Source organism: Echinops telfairi, unplaced genomic scaffold (genome assembly GCF_000313985.2).
Source record: "Echinops telfairi isolate 266 unplaced genomic scaffold, ASM31398v2 ScPeMD7_7463;HRSCAF=8501, whole genome shotgun sequence".
NCBI lineage: Eukaryota > Metazoa > Chordata > Mammalia > Afrosoricida > Tenrecidae > Echinops > Echinops telfairi.
In genome coordinates, this window is record NW_022111363.1 from 7945045 (window position 1) to 7946181 (window position 1137).

The following is a 1137-nucleotide window of genomic DNA, read 5'->3' on the forward strand; positions in this document are numbered from 1 at the left end:
GGGGTGATGGTACCTCGTAGATATTCAAACATTGATTGACTAGCGGATTACTGCTGAATTGCAGCTGGGCCCCCAAGTTGCAGCAAGTGCCAGTGTTCCATGGATGAAAACTTTCACAAGAACCCATTTGGTTATAAGGCACAGAAGTGCACTTTAAAAACTCAGGTTAAAAGGGAATTAATAATGGGATAAAACAATTTTTAAAAATTCAGAGGAGGTAACTAGATCTCATGGAACACACACACCCGTCCTGCCCCCCACCCCAAATTATTTAACAATGAATTCCTTTTTCTGGCTCTGTTTCTGTTGGCCTTTCTGTCCCCTGCTTCTCTCCTGATGGCTAAGGGGCTTTATTCTTGCCTTCTTTTATACTGCATGCGACTCCATTACAACAATTCTACCTGGTGGCCCTGCACCAGACCTTAGAGAACCTTCTAGCTCATCTCCTCGCAGCTGACTGACAGGTCTGCCTGGCCCCAATCCAGACATCTTACAGAGACCATCTGCCTGGTTTAGTCTCGGGCAGTCCTCACCTGACAAGCCAGTGCTGCTGGAGGGAAGGAAGGAAACGGTTTGGGGGAAATGCTGCCTGTTGCAGCAGGCTCCATGGGACAGGTGCATTTTCTGAGATTGCTGCAAGTGTTAGACCTGCAAAAGCCCAATCGTAGACTTGAAGGGCGGAGCCTGGGAGCAAAGTGTCCTAGGAAGGACCTTGAGGCACCCCCACCACGGTCCCGCCATGTCCTGCTTCTCCCTGTGGCTTGATAACACACACAGATACAATTGCCCTCCTGGTTTGCCAAGAGGAAGTTGTATGATAATGGGCAGTAGGAAAAATGAATGCCCAAGACTCTGGGCCTCAGTTTTGGGTGCCACACGGACATGCAAGTACCTCTTCTTGAGACAATCCAGGGTATTGAGACATTTAAAGCATCGCTTCCAATAGATTGACTTGTTACCTTGGTAAATGACCCGGTGCCCATTCAAGGATCAGTTTGGCAAGGAACTTTAAAAACAGTGGTTATTGGAGAAAGAGGTGGTACTCTGTCTCTGCGGAGGTTACAGCCCCCACCCCCTGTGCACAGTTCTACTCAATCCTACCAGGTTGCTAGGAGTTTAATCAGCTTGACAGCAACT